Here is a 22,249-nt window from a genome sequence, read left to right as displayed (position 1 = left end):
TGCAGGGATTTAGCTCTGCCAGGGACATGACTAGGGGATTATGATCACTGAACATACTCAAACATATTTTAAAACCTGTGACCCATTTTTTTAAGTGTTTTGGAAACAAAGATAAAATCAATAAAAGAAACACTTCCCGGCCTTTAAATGTAGGTTGTACCGTTTTATCCTTCCCAACTTCAGCCAGATCCATGGTGTGAGTAAGGGCATGTGTGTTTAGTAACTTGCATAGCATCCTTCCCTCCTTTGTGTGTTCCATATACACGATGACCAATCCCCCCCCCCCCCCGCCCCCCCCCACCCCCCCCACCCCCCCATCAACTTTCAGATTTGGACACAAATGGCGATTGAAATCGCCCGCTAAAACCAAATGATGTATCGACGCCCCTTGCTCCTGTATGCAAGCGAGCCTATTCTCCAGCTGATCCACTCTTGAAGTACTCTGGCCTGGTAAGATCGCGTTATAAACATTAGCTTGCGGCCCTCGTTATAAAACCTAAGCCCCAACATGAAGTCTGAGTTCCAACCTAAATCAGACCACTTGCCCTGTAGCCTGAGATTAACATATATAATCAATCCTCCCCTTGCTCTTCCTGACACTGCCTTGCACACTAGTACAAAATAGGTTTTGTAACCCTCAAGGTGGAAAGTACTATTTTCTACTTCCCATGTTTCCTGTAAACCGATGACTTGGAATTTCCTAATATAAACTAGCAAGTCCTCATTTTTAGGTCGAGGACCGTCCGGTCTGCCGAAGGCAGAACCGGAAGTCGGAGATTTAATGTTTTGGAGAAGAGGGGCTTGAACCCGCCCCTCTTCTCCCCTGTTCTCCATTGGCTGGCCTCTTGAATGCTGGCCAGCCATTGGAGAAGAGGCTTTGTCACTCCGAACAGGCCCCGTCCTTTTCGGATTCGGGGGCGTGTTTTTTTGTTACTTTTCTAATTATCTCCTCCAGCCAATGGCAAGAGAAGAGAAAAGCAAAACACGCCCCCGAATCCGAAAACGCCACTGCGTTTCTCCGAGGCATTTCTGCTTCGCCTCGGAGAAAGGCAGTGGTGTCTTCCGGTGCCCTCGGCTTGTAAACAGACTCCGTGTCACTTTCCCTTGCTCGGACATCACAGGGACTCCCCCGCTGCGGGCTCTGCTGATAGACTCCTTCCTGCTCTGTATCCACTTCTGCAAGCCCCTCCACAAAAGGTAGGCCATGTGAGCTGTGGCGGAGTCAGTTGTGTGTGGCCCGACGCCAGCCTGCCTTTAAGAGCGTATTTAGATGGACCACAAAGAGAGCGAGAAAAAACGGCCATTTGGCCACCATGGGACTTCACAGCTCCCCGGTCTGCATCCTGTGGTGCGACGACGAGTCCTAGGGCAGGAACAAACCATTCAGCGCCTCTCACCTCTCATCTGACACTACAGACCACACCACCCAAAGCACACGCGCTGCACTGGAGCTAAAACAGCCTATCCCGGGCCTTCATCTGCCAGAAGAACCCTCTGTTCCCACCTGTGCTCGCGAAGGACTTCAAGGAGCTATAATACATACATTAGTTATATGGCAGTCTCTCCTAAAAGACCTAGACCCCAAATGCGTATCAAGAAGCAGGGCGGCCATGACACCCGCTCAGACTCTGACAGGAATGAGCGCTGTGTTCATTTCAAGCCTGGCTGTAGCCCAGCTGCGACCTTGGGACCTGTTTACAAGTGCGACGACGGGGATTCAAATGAAGTGCCTGGAACACAAAATCTGCCGCCAGATCGATCAATTCCTGCTTATTTATTTTGTCAAAATCAAAGCACGCCAAAGACTTGAATTTGTGACTTTTATATTTTAATCGTGGCCAGGGACCCCATGCCTATTTTTGTATATTTGTTTGTATTCCTTGCGACACCCTGTACATGTATTTTTCTTACTTCGTTTTTGTACTTTTCTAAATTATGTCCTCGAAGCTATTGCTATTTATGAAAATTTGGATCCGTGGCCCATCTTCAATGGTGCTGTAAAAGTTTAAAGCTGACCAGAACTGTGAATGCTTTGTATATTTTTGAATAAATATACGATATTATTTGCTACTTTTTCTGTTTCTTTGTTCATTGAAATGTGAATTGAAAATATAGCATCATCCCCATTGCTAGAGTTCTGTGCTTAGTCCTGGCTGTCACAGTTGGTTCCAAGTAAATGCCACAGGAATCAGCTTCTGATAGAACAGTTTATGGCTTTAATTGAGGATATTAAGAGATCCACCTCAGTATGTTACTCCTTTCATCATACTTAAGAGGTGAAAGGGAGAGTCTCTCCCACTAATATTCAAATGTGTGCATTGGCTATTCCAGACTAGCAGCTGCAGCATTGATCTGGCTTCAGCCTTGGGAATTGCAAACACCTTTTTGTGAAGTGTCTTTATACCAGTGAGCCACAACTGGAATCCCATTTCTTAGGGTGCGGTCGCTAGGCGCTATATCAGGGCTGTGAGCTTGGCAGGCAGGCACCTACTCCGCTGTAAACAACGCGCCATTGTTCCAGGTGCCCTTTCAGGGATCACGCATCAAACATCAAACACCCCGAGCCAGCGCAGACCGTGGCACTGAGGTGCCAGCGCCACGCCGGAGAAGGGCGCGGTGTGTGATATCAGACATGAAAGGCAGGGGAGCGCGCTGGCGGAAGTCACTTAGCTCGGGCCTAATCCCACAATAGTGACTCGGCTCGTTTCATGTCGGGGCTCTGTGTAATTGTAGGGCTTCGTGCCTGCTTCACAGGCTTCGTGGCACCTTAGTTTCTAATTTAACAGCAATCTGGATTTATCAAAGCGCACCAGTCTGTCTTTCTTTGGCAAATGGTGCCTGACAGATCTCGCCTCGTACCTCCTGTGTTTTAGGGAATAGAATGTGAGCAAAAGCAATGACTCTCATAAACCATCACATCAAGCACCCTTCATTTCACCATGACACCCCTCATTTCACCAGGGCACACGTGCCCGTCCGATAGCAGGCGTTGTATCTTTGCAATATTCTGAACAACAGAACACATTCATTATAATGCAAGAAATGTTTATCACGTTAATGTAAGTGAGTATATTTGCGGATCTTACTTTTGGAATTTAGCTTGGCTCTCTGCACTGCAGTTTTTGGTTACAAGAAGCAGAGGGAGGTGAAGTGACTTGCCAAGGATCACAGGCTTTCACCTCCGTTGGGAGCTAGGATTGATAGTGAGGTTTAAAGACGCACAGTCCCCATGTTGTCTCACCCCTCATGTATGTGTTTACTTTGCCCTCTCTTTATTCCCCTTTCTCTCCCCACTCCTTTTTTTCCTCTCTGTTGCCCCCCCCCCCCCCCCAAGTCTTTCTTTTCTCTCCCCTTTCTAGCCACTCATCCCCTTACTCTCTTCACCATGCTTTTCTTTGCCTACTTCTGCTTTATTTATCTCTTTCCTCCCTCTCTGTGCCACATGGACCTGTGCCTCCTAGAAAGTACCCTGCTTGACACACGGTTCTTCCGGTTGCAACACACAAAACCTTCCCCTTTCAGTGGCAAAGACTTCGGTTTTGTTCCTGAAACAGAGGTCTTGGGGGAGGGAGTGTTTGGGGGGGGGGGGGGGGGGCGGTGTTTGTGTGTGTGTTTGTGTCTCCAATCTGTATTATGTCGCTTTTATGTTTTTTCAAGCTCTTCGAGCCAGCGGGGTGCGGAGACGCCGGCATCCTACGGGCCCTGAAATGATAGCTATAGAATAATGTCATGAGCAATGCCAATAGCTCTAACTTTAACAATGCCGAGACCGTTGCATTGTAAATGCTTGTTGAATTTGGCAGATAAACCTGCTATGTTCCAGGAAACTATTTTAAAGTCTCGCTGGTTATGTCTGTCTGGGCTATCTAATATGGGATAGGATTGAGATCCATGAGGTTCCATGTTTGGGTGATTATGCTCTTGCGTGCAGGGTGCCAAAGGCTCTCAGTGGGTTGGGTTTGCAACTTCCTCATTTAAACTCGCCATGACTATTCCTCCCAAGTCTATATTAATTACGTTATTCTCATGTACATGAACACCCTTAGTTGCCCCCGACAGGCCCAGTCAGTCGATATAATTTAATTCCCTTGCATTATTGAGAGTGGCATACCGGTTATATACTGGGACTGTGGGGCCACCCCCATACGTTCCCACCACGTGCCCCCTGTGTTCCTCACGGTTGTTCGAGTTCATCATGTGTCTGTAAAAGAAGCCTAAAGGGAGCATTTTAATACTTGATCCACCCTCATCTTGGTGAAACTCCTTACTCTGCATGAGCAGATTGTGTACGAGCTCGGGGTACCTTAAGTTCACAATCACACAGTCCCCTGGAAAAACTTTCCTGGAATTGCCAATCCAGGACACCCTTCTAGCCATTAAAATGTGCCTGTGATTGGTGATGTTAATTCCTACATTCCTACTCGGCCAGTGCGCTGCCTTATTGATCAACATTAAGGGGGATTCGTCGCCATCGCTCGTACCGGCCGGAACTCCTGTCAGGACCACTGTGTATGGACATGATGCGGGTGGTAAATCTAGAAACGGCAAGTCTGGGGTACCCAGAGCGCTGTAACCTGGCATCTCCCCAGAGTTTTGTCTTGTGGAGGCTCTGCCCTCTTTGTTAGTGGGGGCTGAATGTTGGACTGTGACGTTACCTTCGGTCCCTGCCCTCAAGTGCCTGTGATCCCTGGGGATAGTATTTGTGCTATTTGGATTTCCTTCCGGGGGACCTGGGGGTGGCACTCTACTCGTCCCATCCTGTATGCTCGAGGTCTGTTCATTAGCGTTGTTCCCCCCCCCCCCTTCCCCTCAACTCTGGTGGGTACGACTGATAAATTGGGACCCTCCTGTGCCCCAGACCGGCTAGATGGACGCCCGTTGAGCTCAATGGTTGGTACACTATTCTGTGTCAAAAGCAGTGACAATTTTTCTTCTATAGACCTGATTTTGACTACTAAGGGCCCCAAAAGAGCAGTTAACATAATTTCCATCCTCTTCCATAGCTCAGTGTCCGCTCCCTGCCCCGCACTTTCATCTTCACTGTTATTGGTCGTTTGATTATCTACAGTACCTGCTGTATCAAGGGGCCTAATTACTTTAGACGCTGGTCTTGCCTTGTTAGGTCTTGCCTGAGCCAGCGCTTTAGCGCTGCTCTCGCGAGAGCTTTTGTAAAAGGGGGATCTGGAAGTGCAAACTAGTGCTTTTCAGGCCTCCAAATACAGTGCATGTGCGCCGGGCGCGCGCACCATTTGGCCGCCTGAAAAGCACTGCCTTATCACTTTTGCGGACACAGCCACCATCTGTCTCCTCCGTCACGGGTCATTAAGTTGCATTCTCCTCTGCCTCCGCCCGATCACTTTAACTTTCACTTTCGTGGCTTGGCTTGTTTTTTGTTTTGGTTAGGCATGGGGAGATTGCTGGTCATGCAGTTCCTCCTTTCACTAATCTTCCCTCCCTGATAATGTATTTCTCCCCTCTGCAGTGTTTGCTATCCTTTCTTCTCTTAATTAACAAATAGTACAATTAGAACCAAAGCAGGTGAACCGTAATTGTGCCTACGATTACTAGCCTCAGTTTCTAGACAATTTTGCGGAGTTGTACTGGTTGGGTTGCTTTTTTCAGTAATTGCAACTGAAAGGTAAGATTTGATTAAAATTCTGCTGCCTCCCTGCTTCCAAATGAACGATTGGTCGAAGTCATTGGTGTGCATGAGAGTTCCTCACTTCTATGTCTCGGTACCTAGAAAACATTTATTTATTTGAAAAGTTTTATAAAGTGCTAACATGACCCCGCGGGTATCAGAGTGCTGTACAAAGTGGTAAAAGAACGAATAAAACCGGCACAATGGAACACATGAAGTAGGTAAGTCAACACACTGTCAAACAAAAGTGGGTAAACAATCAAGGTCTGGGGCCAGGTAGTCGACCCAGCTAGTACAGTTTCAGGCGGGCCCTAGAGCGAAACAACAATTTAACAGACCAGCATAAAATAAATCCAAGCAACATGGAAAATAAGTATCAAATCTGTAGACCGGGGGACTTGAGAAGGAGTACAGGTTGATGCTGTTAATGTTCACTCAGGAATAGCCATTTCGCATGTTTCTTGAAAGTTGCAGTGGAAGGATTGGCTCTGATCTCGGGAGGAAGAGCGTTCCAAATACTAGGAGCAAGACCGGAGAAGACATGATTGTAAGTTCTTTTCTTTTTGAATTTGGGAGGTTTCAAAAGTAGGGTGGTTGTACTTCTGTTCCGACCGGAGCCAGAAAGTGCAAGCTTGTTCTCCAAATAAGGTGGAGTGTTGTAATGTAACGCTTTATGCGTTAGGCAAGCTATCTTAAAACATATCCTAGCTTTAATAGACAACCAATTAAGTTACATAAGATCAGGGGTAATGTGATCGTGTTTTCTGGAGCCTGTGATGAGCCTGGCGATGCGTTGAGAGTGTCTCTGAACGGGGCAAAGCTCGCTTTAGGAAGCCCAGCGAGGGTCACCAAACCATATTCCAGTTGCGAGATAAGCAGGGACTGTACTGCGGGCCGGATGTCTTCAGGTGGAAAGAAAGGCTTGATTTTCTTAAGGGTGTTACGTTGAAAGTTGGCTCCCCTAATATTAGCACTGATGTGAGCTTGCATATTTAGGTATTTGTCTACAGTAATGCCTAACGATTTAGCTGAGTCAACCAAATGAGGGGTGCAGTTAAGAGCTATGAGTTGTTTAAGCCAGTCCAGGGTAGATGCAGAGTATTTATCCAGTATGGCTCCTGTCCGCATAGAAATTTTGATATTCTTTCAAAATAATTTGTAGCAGAAAGTAGAGCAGGGTTCTCTTCTGTAAGTGGTATTGTTGTGCTTTCAGTTCCCAGAGGCCATCGTACAGCAAATTAGAAACTGATGGTGGCTTTTTAGTGTTGTAATGAGGATTTGGAGTCTGACTTGTTTAACTACAGAAGAGTAAACCGGGCTTCTAGGCTATATGCAACACAGCAGTAAAGGTGTTGAGGTTTGGCCCTTGGATGGGCTTCCTTGGAAAACCAAATATAGTAATGAACTGTGTAAAATGGATTCTGGCTTAAATTATAGACTGTCCCATCCTTTATTGCCAACATGGACATTTTTCGGCAACATTAATATGGTCTACCTCACGTGGATAGACTTGAGTGGCAGCTTTGTTATTTAAAATATTATTTTATGGGACTGAAATTAGCAATAACACAGCTGTTTGGTGGTGTTTTGAGATTACAATGTGGTAATCTACATGGAGGTATAAGTGGATCTGTGCTGATTTTGTCTTTTGCACTCATTTTGTCTGTGGCATTGTCAAAGAGTACTATGGTTCTTCATCTGTAGAGTATAAGGCACTAACATTTTTGTAAACTGCACTTCTATTGCTGTTTTCTGTGGCATAAAATTGCATTAGTATTGATTGTGTGGAAGGAGTGGAGCAGTGGTTCTTAACCTGTGGTCTGAGGACCCCTGGCGGTATGCAAGTCCTACTATTGGGGGTGGCGGAGGGGGGGGGAGGTGGAGGTCCGCTACTATATTACCAAATTAAATTGTATTCAAATTTACATATTGACATTATTAAAGTAGATACAATGAGAGAAGCAAGATTGAAAATATTTAAAAAATGTCAATATTTGATTTTGAATTAAACACAATATCTAAATATTGAGCCTTTGTTTGGTTTATACTTGTTTTTTTATTTTTTATGTATTGTTTTGAGGTTGAAAGCATAGAAATTGCTTAGGCTGGGAGACCCTAACTTCCAATAGGGACTTAGTGCCCCCCCTCCATTCCAGTAATGATTCTGTGGGGGTCCACTGAAGTCAAAATGTTAAGAACCTCTGAAATGGAGAGTTTGGCATATTCAGGGGCAGAAAAAGTGTGTTGCCCCATTGCAAACTTCTCTGCCACTCCGTCATTATTCCATTCAGATGTTAATTGAAACTGGGAAGGGAACTGGTTGTAGACAAAGGAGATTTGACTTCTCCAACATTTTAGTAGCTGAGTTTGGGTATTAAAGCAGCAACATGTACAATAGGATGGAGATAGAAAAAGCAGAAGCAGTGATTGTAGTTAGCATTCCGAGTGTTGATGTCTTCCCAGTTTGTAAGATTGGCTTCATGATTTCCCTAAAGTTCTGCTGTCATGATGAATCCTGTTGGAGGTCACATGAACAGTGACGTCACTCACTTGCAATTAGGTGAACTGCCAACAAATGGAGCTTTGCTTGTTCACTCTATTGTGTCTATAATATTTGCTGATCCCATTGGTTTGGTGCTGGTAGAAACATTTCCCATTACAACAACTTAAAACAGGGCTTTCTATTGTGTCTGGTGTGAAATGTAAATGATCTTTAGGAAAATATCCAGACAAACGCAGTAAAAGCAAAAGATGTGAAAATGTTACTTTAGATCTGGATTTTGATCCAGAATGCAAGACCTAGAGAAAGCGGAGAATTTTGACGTATCAAAACATAAGCATGTTAATTTCTCATAAAGAGATATATGCTGCGTGTCAATGTACAATTAACAGATGGCTGGCGACTCATCCACGTTACACATATGTTTGCAGGTTTATCATGCCTATAAAGTATTAATGCAGCCCAGGACTGAATCCTTAAAGCAATATGTAGCAAGTGTAATGCACATTTTTGTTTTTTAAAAGGAGAAACCTCGAATAAACCAATCCAACACTTGCTGTGTCAAACATCATCCAATTCTGATTGGTCAAACATTACCCAACTAGTGCTTGACACCTGTATTCTTCAGCAGCCAATAAACATGCACAAGTCCTCATGGAAAAGAAAAATGTATCTTTTTTTTTTTTTTTTTTTTTACAACCCGTAAGTATAATACTCCCGGAGAGACGCAATCCTGTTTTTTCATAAATTCTCACATGAAAGCTAAGTAATTGCTCCCACTTGGAATGTGGATTCAGCTCGACATACATCACCTGACCCCAGGATTACAATGTGCAGCTAATTAGCTACGCATTTGCTCAGCTTGTCTCTGGCCACGCAGCAGCAATGTGCTGTGTGTCTCATTGACATGAGAATATCCAAAAAAGGGAATATTTTGAAATTGGGGTAACCGAAAGCAGCACACGTTTATTAGTGACTGCCCTCTAACTTCCAATTCTGGCCTGGATTATTATGTGGCCCTTGTAGGTCTATAGTTCACAGCTCAACTGTTAAACTACAATTTAAGGTTTGCGTAGCCCAGATTTTCATGTCCCTATGCAGTGAATAGAAAAAAAACCAGACAAAATAGTAAGAATAAAACAACAACATTTGACAAGGAGTTCAAAAGTAAAAGAAACAAGCATTGGCATAGCCAATAGGTCTCGCCTTTGGGACCTTATAAGTGTTTAGCCATGCAACACTTGATGTTGTTGCACCAAGGATATTGTGCTGGATAACTAAACACTTACAAGGTCCCAAAGGCGAGACCTATTGGCTATGCCAATGGTTGTTTTGTTAATGCCATTCATCAACTCCCTGGAGCAAGATGTCCCCAGGACCCTGGGGAGCTGCCCAGCTGGCAGGGATGCCAAATGGCGCCATTCCAGTGGGGAGCTGCCCAGCTGGCAGGGATGCCGAATGGTGCCATTCCAGAGGCACTTTCCAGTCCAGGGCTCTCCTTGCAGAAATCTTTGATTCCAGGTAAGTTATTCCGATGGGTTTAATTTAGCCAAACCAAGCCTTCAACTCCCACAATGCAGTGCACCAGACTCTCAAATGATACCATCAGGCTGAAAAATGTATAAACCTGTGCAGACCTGCTTTAGAAAATGTAACTAACATGAAGATGTATCTAAAATCCCATAGTACCGGTTACAGAAACCCAAGGTGAGATTGGGGTTTAATGGTCAAATGAAAACGTGTTAAAAAAAAAAAAAGAAATTGGTAACTAATTTTTTTACCATGAACATCCAGAACGCATACAGCCACACAGGCAGCAGCAGTGCAAGTTCCCTCCCAAAAATGAGGCAAAATATGAATACAGATTAAGGGGCATATTTACAAGCCCCTTGCGCCACTTTTGCGTCATTTTTACCATGGCAAAAGTGGCGCAAAGGACTTGTAAATAAGCCCCTAAGTATTTTTTTTAAATGTTTTTATAACGCTACACTGCATTAGGCATTCAAGAGTAGGCTGAGAGAGGAGGGTGGAACATCCGCGCAAGCGCCCCTTGTGTCCTGAAAGGCACAGAGGAGGCAGGCGGAAGTGTAACCCCACAGAGAAGGTCACAGCACAGGCAGCAGCAGTGAAGAACTCCCTGCGCACTGAACAGGTACAGCGGCCGCAGCAGCACCACACGCCCTCGGCTCTCACAGCCACACATGGCACATGGAACAAAAGCTTCCCCCAGGCACGCCGAACAACCATTCCTCATGTAAACAGAACATTTACACTATTGATAACGGAAGGACAGATCCCCTCATCCGCAAAACTACAGCCCTCGCGCACAAACCGTGCACCAAAGGCGGCAGTTATCGAAGCGTGCAAAGACAAAGCACTACAAACGCAATTCTGCAAAATGTGAATGAAACCGGCGGCTCATCTATATATTCTGAAAGTATATGGTAAAAACTGAAGTTAATAATTTACTAAGTATTGGAGCTAATATTTTTGTAAAAATTTTTTTACAAAAAAAATAAAAAAATGTGTGTATGTATGTGTGTGTGTATATATATATATGTATATATATATATATATATATATATATATATATATATATATATATATAAACAAACAGTTTTTGCAATGTGTGCAGATGAGGAAATGCGTGCAGACAGGAGCAGATAAACTACCCCAAAAAGTACATTTGAAATGCGTGGAGACAGGAGGAGCCGAAGAACTTACAACAAATGGTGGTTAACAAGGAGGCCCTAAATGCAGAGCGATAGTGATCAGGGGAATGAGGCTACTACCAGATCAGGCTTCCCCAGGGACTGGAGACTCTTGGGGGCCCACAGCCAGGCGTCCTGTATGGATGGCCTGAGGTGTGAAGGGGCGGGGGGTAGAGATGTGGGAGTGATTTCTGATAAACGTGTTTGTGAGGCTTCTGCAGCCAAAGCAATAATTAACATTAGGGTAAATGCAGGAACGCTGGGAAAGTGAAGAGTAGCGCCAAAATAAAAGTACAAAGCTTCGTATGCTTAAACACAGCCATTGAAATGTGCAGAAAGCGTTAATAACAAGACAAGCCCGGCAGAGCGTGGCGCGAGCGCTGGGCGGGGGAGCGCATTCCAGGCGGGGGAGCGGACCCTTTGAAGTAGGATGCCAAACGGATTGTATGGCGGCACGATGCACGTGATTGTGCGCGTGCTCGCCATGCAATTCGCTTTTGGGAGCACTTTTGGGAGCCCCTTTACCAGAGTCTCGCTGAGCGATCGCTTACGCGATAGCCAGCGAGACCTAAAAAGCCACATTGAAAGGGAAATGGTGTTGCCGACCAGGATTTTTGCACCTTCAGAGGGAAGTGTGCCGAATTCTGGTTCCGGCAGGAATTCAAAGTTGAAATTGATAATCTTTTGCTAAAACTTTATTTCTTTGGAAACACATTGTGAACCATCCTTAAGGTTGGTCTTTTTGTATTAATTATAGCAACAACTATTTTTTTTATATTGCTCTCAGTGTTGAGAATACTCGATGTAGTTGCAAACCATCTTATTGTGCTCAGTTTACCAACCCGGGAAGGATGAAGGCTGACTCTGCCTTACATGGATTCTGTGGGCAGTGAATGTTCAGCTCACTGAGCAATCCAGATTCTCTGTTTTATCAGCTGTTCTTGGTATTTGGTTAGAGTCAAATGCCAAGATAAAGCGAGCTCGGATAGGAAAATGTACAGGACCCTCTGTTCTTCCTACACAATATTGATGTGATTTCTGACGGTAAAGTAGATGCTAACTTTCCACAATAATTCGCTTTAATCTGCCCTGTGATAGTCGGCATTTTCTGTTCCGAAGAAAAGGCAGCTCAGATCCGTGCTGGGCCCCACCATGTGATTAGTAGGAGTCTTGGCAGCAGTTCCTCTTCTAAATGGAACAAACCTTGTGTTTATTTTCAGTTGTCAAATGTAGTGAATCAGGAAATCTTTCATAAATCCATATCCGCTATTATCCGGTATGTACCCGTGCAGAGGGAGTGCTCGCATTCAAAGTGCCGCTTCATCTAAACAGGTCACCGGGGGCGTATCTCCAGGCTTTGCTGTTCTTCTCACCCAAGTGACTCATTATTTGGCCTTTACTTTATTAGAAATCACCTGACATGGCCTCCATGCTCCAGTCTACAGGACCCAGTAAATTCGTACCTTGTCCAGCCTTCTGGCTATACTGAGGAGGCCTGCATCCCCGAATACCTTCCACATGGAACAGTTTACTAACCCCAGTAAAGTGAATCTTCCTCAATGAAGGCATAAACCCTCCATGGAGTACTCAGTGGCCTCGAGATCCAGATTTAAGAGTGACTCGGGTCTTTTTTGAAGCCCCACCTTTGCTGACAGGCGTGGCACAAGTTTTTTGTTTAAGCTTAGTGTTGCGAATAATAAAATGCTTCACCGCAGTTTGTTCGAAGAAGTATGTACTTTATTAGTACAGAGATGAGACCCCACACCACAGTCTTGCCAGGCCCAGCTCAGCAGCACACTGGCAATGCCTGAACCAACATTCCAAGAAGACCTGGATGGAACTCCACTTTGTCATCCGTGTGAGGAATCTGTCACTATGTGTTTCTTTCAGATTGGCTGATGCTACTAAAGCATATTATAACACTTAGACTGCGAGAAGCTTTGACCTTGATTCGGCCTCCTTGGCTCTGCAGGAAGGTCTTTGTCTTTGATGGTCTGTGGTCGATTGAAAGTCCGAGCTTGCATGTACACATGAACAGCTTTAAGAATGTAAGTATCTTTCAGAAAGCATGCATTTACAAAAGACTTTCACAAGCACTTTACATGTTAGAAACTACCCCCCAGGCTGGGAAGGGTTGGGGAACGTTCGAAACACCCATGGCTTGGTGTTATCTGTGTTTTTATTCTCAGCCTTGTTTTCCTGTCCATTGACACGCTGGGAGGTTAACCCTAACCCTAACCCTAACCATTAACACACCAAACAGACGTGTACTCCTTCCACTGACAGGAGTAAACTTCCTACCATGACAGGAGTAATCACTAAAACTGGTAAGAATGTAGATAGAGGAAGTGGTTTCTCCAAAAAGGAGGAACATTTTTCCAGTGGGGGAAAATAATCAAACACACTTGTATTATTATTTTGATACATTTACACATGTATACCTAATGTGTGTCTGAGGTCAAACCCTTTCACCCACTAGAGTGGTTAAAGAGTTTAGAGTTTGTTTATAACTTTCTCTCTTTTAGCAAAGCAGCCATGGAAATTGCATTAGTTAGGATGGTATGAGTAATCCCAGCATTTCCAATAGTGCTCCCATAGCTGAATTTCAAAAGGTCTAAGAGTCAGACTCACAAAAGACCCATGTGTTCTAAAAAGATACTGTGATCCTTTTATCTATATTAAAGAATTAATCTACCAACTTTTTTACCATATCCAACCAATCTGAAAGAAACACGTAGTGATAGATTCCTTACCTTAGAATTACCCCCAGGCGTCAGACTATATCCGGAAAGTTTTCGTCAGCCGTACCCTGCGCGTCGGTAAGCGGCGTCGAGCAGCTCCGCGTGCACCATTGGCGTCGTTGGTGCCGAGATGATGTCGCTGGAGCTACTTAGACCCGCCCACGCTCGCTGACATCAGTTCTTTCTTTTTCCACGTCAGCAAGCGCAGATCCGGGAAGAGCAAGTACCCCCCAGTCACTTTAAAACATTTTTTTTTTTATTGATGTATGCTCACAACAATGTTGATAACATATGACAGTTACAAATCTTGTGATATACTTATTGCATGGTAGCTTGTCAGGTGATACATGGTAGACCTTTACCCCTCGACTCGTCCAACACAATTTTCGCAATCCCGGATCCCCGGCTGACCCCCAGTCACTTTTTGACTGAGTTTTTCGAGGCCTTTTGTCTCAATTTCTTCAAGTCGGTCGACTCCTGGTGTCGTAGGGATGCCTGGCTTTAAGAACTGTGGAGACTGTCACCGCATGATGTCGGTGATGGACCCGCACGTCATATGTCTCTACTGACTGGGGCACGACCACGACTCCAAATCGTGCCCCGACAGCCGGGCCATGGCGCCGAAGACTTTGCGGGAGCGGTCTCGAAAGTTGCTGGAAGTCCGGCAGTCTGCTCCGTGCCGTTCAAGGTCCCGGTCCCGTGGGAGGTCGAGGGACCGGTCGCAGAGCCATCACCATCGTTCCTCTGGATCTAAGTCTTCGCTCTCTGGTCAGGAAAGTCGAAGCAATCCAAAAAGACGAAGAAGCGTCGTCGCTCCTCAACTTCCCCTTGCCCGTCGCGGCTAAGGGTGCGGGTGGTGTCACCCCCGCGGCTCCGGTGGAGCCTGTGACGTCGCCGCCGGCCTACCCAGCTTTTTCGGGACACCTGCTCAGGTGCAGGAGTTTCTTGTTGCCATGGCCCGACTCTTTGGGCCGTCTGGCCCCGCCGGTACGCCTCGGGCCCCACTGGGGGTCCTGTCCTTCCATCGCCGGCTGCTCCGGCCCAGGTGCCGCAGGACCCCCCCGGGATCCGGGATCGGACCTCGGTTGACGCCAGTTGACCTTGTAACACCTCCACCGACGTCGACCCCACTGGCTCCACCTCCGACGTCCCCCCGTTCCTCGGGACGACATCGTCGTCCCCAGTTTCAGCCCTGAACCGGACACGGTGCCAGATCGGCACCGATCCCGACGGGGCCATTTTTCCCCTATGTCCGTCGTCCCTTATTTTCAGCCTGTTTCGCAGACTTCGGAGGAAGGGGAGGACTGGGAGGGGTCTAAAGACCCTCTCACACAGCAGTGTGATTATGATCTGGACTGGGCAGAGGATTTGGGGGTTGCCAGTGGTCTTGGCACCTCATCTGACCTTGGCATGCTGTCTCCTCCTTCCGTGGCAACGGAGGAGGGAGCCAGTTACGCAGTGGTAGTACGTAGGGTAGCCGAGGCCCTCCACCTCGAACTCCCTACGGTGGCCGTCAGGATTTACCTCCTGACAGAAGTGCTTCAGCCGGCGGCAATCTCTTCGGAGCCCTTGCTGCCTTTTAATGATGCACTTTCTGACATCCTTTTGGGCACTTGGTCCAGGCCCAACACAGGGGCTCCTGTGGACAGGAACGTGGCCCATCGCCCAGCTCCGGGTGACCCCCCTCTTTCTCTCCCAACACCCCACTCCCGAGAGCTTGGTTGTCCAAGCCTCTGCTTCCCAGCGCATGTTCCCTTCCGCACCTCCGGATAGGGAATCCAAGAAGCTGGAACAGCTTGGCAAGAAGCTGTTTTAATCTGCCGGCTTAGGGCTGAGGTCGGTGAACACCACATGCCTCTTGGGCCGTTATTCCCACGCTCTGTGGGATACGGTTGCATAGGTGCTGCCCAGCTGTCCGGAGGAGGCACAGACAGTACTCTCCCAAGCTATAGCAGCTGGCAGAGACGCAGTAAAGTTCACCATTCGTTATGGGCTTGATAGCGCCGACTCGCTGGGCATGGCGATTTCCACGACACCTTGATGGACATGCCCTTTGAGGGCATTCGCCTTTTTGGCAATAAGGCGGATAGTGGCGTTGGAGCGGTTTAAGGACTTACGTGCTACGGCCAAGTCCTTGGGCCTGTCGGCTACTCGCCCTCTTCCGCTTTTTGCTCCTTTCGTGGCCACGGAATGGGTACCCCAACATGTTCGTTCCAGAGCCACAGGCCTGCGCAGCAACCTTCTCAGCGCGGCTGCGGACGTGGGAACCGTTGAGGCGGTTCTGGGGGCCAGTGGGCGGGTCAGTCCACCTCCACCCCGCAGCATCCACTGCAAAGCCTTCCTAGTCCGACCTTTCAGGCCCATCAAACGCCAGTGGGCGGCAGAATTTGCCATCATCTCCCCCACTGGCGCAACATCACATCGGACAAGTGGGGGCTGCAAATTGCTCCAAGGGGCTACTCCTTCCCCTTCGAGACTCCCCATCCAGCCATGCCACCTCAATACCACCGCATGTCGGGGGACCATCTTTCGCTTCTTCAGCAGGGAGTCACGGCCCTCTTGGCCAAGGGGGCCATCGAGCGCGTTCCTGGGCCAGAAATAGGCTGTGGCTGTTATTCCCACTACTTTCTGGTCCCCAAGAAGGACAAGGGTCTGCGTCCTATCTTAGACCTTCGGAACGTCAATCACTTCCTCCGGAAGGAGAAGTTCAAGATGCTCACACTTGCTCAGGTCTTGTCTGCCCTAGACCCGCAAGATTGGATTGTAGCGTTGGACTTGCAGGACGCTTACTTTCATATTCCCGTTCTGCCGGCCCACCGGCGTTACCTGCGGTTCACGGTAGGCCACAAGCACTTTGAGTTCACCGTGCTCCCTTTTGGCCTTACCAGCGTCCCTCAGGTGTTCACGAAAGTGATGGCGGTGGTCGCAGCTCATCTGCGCCGATCAGGGGTCCCAGTCTTCCCCTATCTCGATGACTGGTGGTTGAAGGCGGGCTCGCCACAGGCAGGCGTCTCCCACCTCCAGACTACGGCCAACCTGCGTTTGCTGGGGTTCTCCATCAACGTGCCAAAGTCGCACCTGATTCCCTCTCAGAAGCTCCTCTTCATCGGAGCGGTACTGTATTCGGCGCATTTCGGGTTTATCCTCACGAGCAGCGAGTCCGGGATATTCAGGCTATGATTCCGATCTTTCAGCCTTTATCCCGGGTTTCGGTCTGGATGACCCTCCGGCTACTGGCCTCCTGTATCCTGTTGGTGGATCATGCCTGATGGCATATACGGGCTCTGCAGTGGGACCTGAAGTTCCAGTGGGCACAGTATCGGGGCAACCTGTCCGATCACGTCCAGATCTCACAAATCGCGATTCGGTCAATGGAAGATCCCTCTCCCTTCCCCAACCGGAACATACAGTGGTGACGGACGCGTCCCTTCTGGGATGGGGCGGCCACATGGGAGAGGCAGAGATCAGAGGACTCTGGTCTCCGGCGGAGTCCTGGCTCCATATCATCCTTCTGGAGCTTCGAGTGATCCGACTTGCACTGAAAGCATTCCTTCCCTTTGTCAAGGGGAGAGTAGTGCATGTGTTCATGGACGCCACCGCCATGTGGTACTGCAACAAACCGGGCGGGGTGGGGTCGTGGACCCTATTTCAGGAGGCTCTGCGTCTCCGGACATGGCTGGAACATCAGGGCATTTTCCTGGTGGTTCAACACCTGGCAAGTTCTCTGAACGCCAGGGCGGACGAACTCAGCCGCCGGTGCATGATGGATCACGAAAAGGCGTCTGCACTCGGACGTGGCGCAAGGTCTCTTTCAGCAGTGGGGAGAGCCTTGGTTAGATCTGTTTGCCACCGAAGAGAACGCACGTCATCAGTTCTGCGCGTTGGAATTTCCAAGGCGGCACTCGCTAGGTGACGCTTTTCGTCACAAGTGGATTTGCGGTCTACTATACGCCTTTCCGCCTATCCCACTTCAACCCAGAGTGCTGAAGAAGATCAAGCGCGACTGTGCCCAAGTCATTCTTGTGGCTCCGGACTGGGCTCGAAGAGTATGGTATCCCGAGCTGCTCAGCATGGCTATCGATCCCCCGATCCGACTGCCTCTTCGGGAGGATCTTCTGTCGCAGCAGCAGGGGACGGTCTTCCACCCGAACCTGTCCAGCCTCCACCGCCTTGCATGGAGATTGAGCGGCTGCAGTTGACGTCTTTGGACCTGCCTCCCGAAGTTTGTGATGTAATCTTGACAGCCAGGCGTCCCTCCACTAAGACTGCATACGCCTACAGGTGGAATAAATTTGTGGCATGGTGCACAGCAAAGGCTGTGGATCCCCTCTCTGCCCCTCTTTGAGAGGTCCTTCCATTCCTTCTTTCTTTGGCCCAGCAGGGCTCTGCTCTGGGCACTATCAAGGGCTATCTTCCCTTTTCAAGTCTCCTGTTGAAAATAGATTCTTAAAAGGCATTACTCATCTTTTCCCTTCTGTTCCTTTCATTATGCCACGGTGGGACTTGAACCTGGTTCTGAAAAATATCTGATGTGTGCTCCCTTTGAGCCACTTCACTACTGTCCTCTTCGTCTTCCCACTATAAAGACCGCTTTCCTGGTGGCCATCACCTCTGCCAGAAGAGTGAGTGAGCTCCAGGTTCTTTCTTCTAAACCTCCTTTTCTCTCTGTCCATCGGACAAAGTGGTTCTAAGGACACGTCCATCTTTTCTGCCGATGGTTGTCACTGCCTTTCACATCGGGCAAACCATCACTTTGCCCACCTGCTTTCCGCCTCCGCATCCCTCAAAAGAGGAAGAGAGGCTCCACCGTCTGGACCCAAAACCTGCGCTCTCATTCAACCTAAACTGCACACAACAGTTCCGGGTGGATGACCAGCTCCTTGTTGGCTATGTGGGCGCCAAGAAAGGTTGAGCCGTGCACAAGCACACCATCTCTCGGTGGGTCATTCTGTGCATAAAGGCTTGTTATTCTTTGGCTATAAAGGAGCCTCCGGTGGGGCTGCGCTCCCATTCTACCAGGGCAACGGCAGCCACTACTGCTTTGGGACGGGGAGTTCTCTTGCATGACATCTGTCAGGCAGCTACGTGGGCCTCGCTGCACAAGTTTACCAAGCACTACTGCCTGTAGAGCCAAGTCCGAAGAGACCGCTTCTTTGGCCGTTCTGTTCTCCAGGACTTTCTGGTGTGATCTTGGTTCGCAGACCCACCACCGGGGTTGTTTTCAGATGCACAAGTTACTTACCTTCGGTAACGATATATCTGTAAGAAACATTAGTAGTGATAGATTCCTTACCGCTCCACCCATCCTCCCCGTTCTGCGAACTGATTTCTAGGGTTAAGGTAATCCCTTTCAGGGCCCTAGTTTCATGGCACCAGTGGTCAGTTTCTTGCATGGCTCTGCGTTCCTGGCGCGGAAAGTCATGTACAGAACTGACGTCAGCGTGCGTGGGCGCATCTAAGCAGCTCCAGCGATGTAATCTCGGCACCAACGACACACGTGGAGCCGCACGGCGACGCCTACCGATGCACAGGGGTGCTGCTGACAAAAACTTTCCGGATCCAGTCTGACGCCTGGGGGTAATTCCAAGTTAAGAAATCTATCACTGCTAATGTTTCTTACAGATATATCGTTACTGAAGGTAAGTAACTTGTGCTTCTGGCCCAAAGAGCTCTACATTTGTTGGTTATAAAATGTTGCCTCAAATACTACATTGAAAATACAAAAGACATTTAAAATTTGGATCGTTTCTTGGTTTCATTTGGCAACGCTAGCAAAGGCTGTGCTTTGTTTAGGTAGTCTTTGACTTGATACTGTCAACCACATACACCTTAGGATTGTCTCTGAACATTGGGTAAGAGATATGACTCTGGAATGGACTTGGTCCTCCTGGTTATTTTAAATGTAATTCCTGATAGTAAATAGCCCACCTGAATTATCAAATGGTCTATTATCAGACACCTTTGCAATATATGAGGCATAAGAGCATAGTTGACTTACTTAAAAGTTACTTCCTGGTCAGATATTTAATATGTTTCTGTAATAGAAACTGATCGAAAACTCAGTTTACATCTCCACATCTGAAGTTTCGTGGCACAAGGCAAGGAGAGTTGAAGGCCCCTCAATAGTTCCTGAACAGTAGGATGCTTCCCCCCCAGGGACTTCAATCAAACGAAATCTCTTTACCAAAACTGCAGAATGGAAAGTGGTACCCTCAACCCAAGCATTTGTGATGAAGTCCTCAGCCTGCTGTGAAAGTCCTAGGATTTTCCAGTGTTTTCTGTAATCTTCCATACCATGAGATTTAAACTCCCTTCTTCCATCTAGTGATGTGGAGTCCCACTTGGCTTAGTAGGAGTTCTCGATTTTGGGGGAAGCCTGATCCCAAGAAAGTTCCATCAGAACTGGATACCTTACTTGAGATCTCCATATCTGCATGATGCTCACCACATTCACTGTATCCTGATCTGAGCAGACACTTGTGACATCATTACAAATTATGTGAAGGCACCCCCAGTCTCGGGCCCCAACTTTTGCAGGATGTCATCTGTGGCTACCACTTCAGTTCTGGCTCCAAACTGAAGTATCTCTTATGCCGGTAATCCAGTCAGGAGGCAAAGAGGCCTATGGAAAATGGAACCCATTGATGCATGATCACCTTGTACATAAATAGGTACAGTTTCGAAATTCTGAAGGTTCCTGGAGTGCTATTCTGTTGTCTCGTTCTTGGCCCCCCTCATTGCTACTCTGCCATTACTGCCACTTAATTCTCCAGGCAAATATAACAGAAATCCTTGGCAAAATATGTCAGCATCTTGAACTTTTCCTCCAAGTGGTTGATTAGAATACCATTGAGATATTGTCAGTTTTAAACAAGATACAGCAAAACACCATGTCTTGGGCCCAAGAACAGTTGCCCTATGGAACTCATTTAGACAAAAAACCTCAATTGTAGCTCCGAGGTAATCAAATTAGTTGTGTGCGTGCATTCGTTATGTCTGATCCATTCGTTTCTCAAATTGAAAGATTCAATCAAAAAACACTTTTCTATTTGTTTCAGATGCAGTTGTCCATCTGATCCAAACAAGGAGCAATATGGACAGTGAAAAATAGAGCAGACTACACTGTGCTAAGAAACGTTCGACTTATATAGAAATGTGAGTAGACACTTTACAGTGCCGAAGGCTGCAAATGTATTTGAACCAGTATCTTCAAGAGACTGTATCAAATTGTATACATGCATGCATTCATACATTCCTTCCACGTTTTATTTTGTATAAGTTTTTATTGGCGTATTAGATAAAATGGTACAAACCAAATTGATTTGCAATAATAACAACTCATAACCCACCACCCCTTCACCTTTGCTCTACCACAGTAGTTTCTCAAGACGGATCAAGGAGCAGATTACTTCCACATGCTTTGAATTGTGAGGAGTCTGTTGATTGGCTGTTGGACTGTTTCTTTTCCTGAGTTTTCAGGGGAAATGTAGTTATTTGCTAATCCTCCTGCCTCGGTAATCATTTCTGTTATCTGCCCTTGAGTAGCTGCCTGCCGGGTTCTAATCGCCAGGATTCGTCCTACCTGTTCGCTATATTCATGTTGCTCTTCCCTTCTAGCTAGGTATTTACCAGCTGCCTTTGCGGCATATACTTCGCCCACTGCTGCTTTAGCCAGAGCTATTTTTGCGTTACTTTTGTCACATCCTCCTTCTCTCTTATACTTCTTACCAGGTCTTCCTCTAGCTTTGCTACTAGATTTATCTTCTTCTCAATAGCTTCTTTTTCCTGTTTGCTCCGTCTAAGAGAATAACTTAAAAGTTTCCCCCTAATACCTGCCTTCATAGCATCCCACACTATTTGAGGTGACGCTGTGTCCCTATTATTTTCCAGAAATTCTCTTGAACAAATTTCCATATGTGTAACATAATCTGTATCCTGTAGCAAAGCTCTCTCAAAAGTCCAACTATTTATACTTTTCTGTGAATATGGTATAGAGATCTCCATAGAAAGCGGATTATGGTCTGACATCAATCTAGGCATTTTTTTACCTTTCACCATCGGTATTATCGAGGGAGAAATCAGAAAATAGTCTAGCCGAGCTAGAGTTTTATGGGGGGCAGAATAGTATGTACTGCCACCTCCTCCATTTATATGTTCCCAAATATCGATCAACCCATTGTCCTGCATGAGCTGTATCAGCGCTCTGTGGGTTTTCTCTTTTTGCCTATAAACCTTGCAGGATCGTCTTTCCACAACCCATTGATGCCATTTGTATTTAAATCGCCACAAAGTATAATGGGGAGAGGCCAGTTGGGTAATTGAGAATTTATATGGATAAGGGTTTCCGGGTCATCAACTGTTGGTGCGTAAATAGAGCATAGCGTGAAGTTGAAATTTTTAATTTGGCACTCCACTAAGACCCAGCGTCCATGTCTATCTACCTGTTGTTTTTTTAATATAATTCCGTTCCCCAGTCCTAGTATTGCAACCCCACGTGTTCTGGTGCCCTGAGTCGTATAGGTCAAAACTTTATACCCCAGTTGTTCCAGTAGAGATTTCTGCGAGATCTCTATATGCGTCTCCTGAACACAAATTAGGTCAGCTTGCAGTGTTCTAAAATATTCTTTCACATCCCTTCTTTTTCTTACATTGTTTA

At 46.9% G+C, this 22,249-nt stretch overlaps 1 protein-coding gene across 8 annotated transcripts in view; it reads left to right on the top strand.

Moving 5' to 3' along the window:
- Nucleotides 1-22,249, top strand: part of ATP13A3 (ATPase 13A3) — a 478,336-nt gene that overhangs the window by 73,915 nt on the left and 382,172 nt on the right. For 6 of the 8 annotated variants that reach the window (XM_085635250.1, XM_085635252.1, XM_085635249.1 and 3 more), the window contains exon 2: nt 20,652-20,748. The exons of the other annotated variants lie outside the window; for them this stretch is intronic. The gene's annotated coding sequence lies outside the window, so the exon portion shown is untranslated. The remainder of the gene's footprint in view (nt 1-20,651; nt 20,749-22,249) is intronic. 8 annotated transcript variants of the gene reach the window in all.

The sequence above is a fragment of the Triturus cristatus genome, chromosome 11, assembly GCF_964204655.1.
Source record: "Triturus cristatus chromosome 11, aTriCri1.1, whole genome shotgun sequence".
In the NCBI taxonomy this organism is placed as follows: Eukaryota; Metazoa; Chordata; class Amphibia; order Caudata; family Salamandridae; genus Triturus; species Triturus cristatus.
This window is presented reverse-complemented; position numbering and strand designations above follow the sequence as displayed.